Here is a 485-nt window from a genome sequence, read left to right on the forward strand (position 1 = left end):
GCCGGTTCTCGGAACCGGGGCCGGCTGGAGCCCTCCGATGTGAAGCCCGGAATGCTGCTCGACGGTGGGAAGACATCTGCCAGTTCGCCCCTTACCCATCTCTGGTTCGACGATGAGCTTCCCTACTAACCCGAGCATGGTCATCGCTCGCACCTTCCAAAACCTCCAGGGGCGCAGGCACTTTTCGTTTACTTACCATAAGGCGGATCTCCTCAAGCCTTAAGCAACTAGCGCAGGCTCTCGGCAGCACTTTGAAAATTTTTCAGCCGAAATCTCGAACGTCTGGTAATCCCAAGGGGGGACTTTGAAATTTTTTCTGCACTCATGGTCATCCGACAGAGGGACTTTGAAAATTTTCCTGCACTCATGGTCATCCTACGAGGACACTTTGAAAATAAACACGACACTCTGGTCATCCTGTGGAGAGAGGACAAGAGGGTGGATCACGGTGGGACTGCCGTGACCCTAAGCTACTATTGAGGCAC

The sequence above is a fragment of the Nothobranchius furzeri genome, unplaced genomic scaffold (assembly GCF_043380555.1).
Source record: "Nothobranchius furzeri strain GRZ-AD unplaced genomic scaffold, NfurGRZ-RIMD1 Scf094, whole genome shotgun sequence".
Classification (NCBI taxonomy): domain Eukaryota; kingdom Metazoa; phylum Chordata; class Actinopteri; order Cyprinodontiformes; family Nothobranchiidae; genus Nothobranchius; species Nothobranchius furzeri.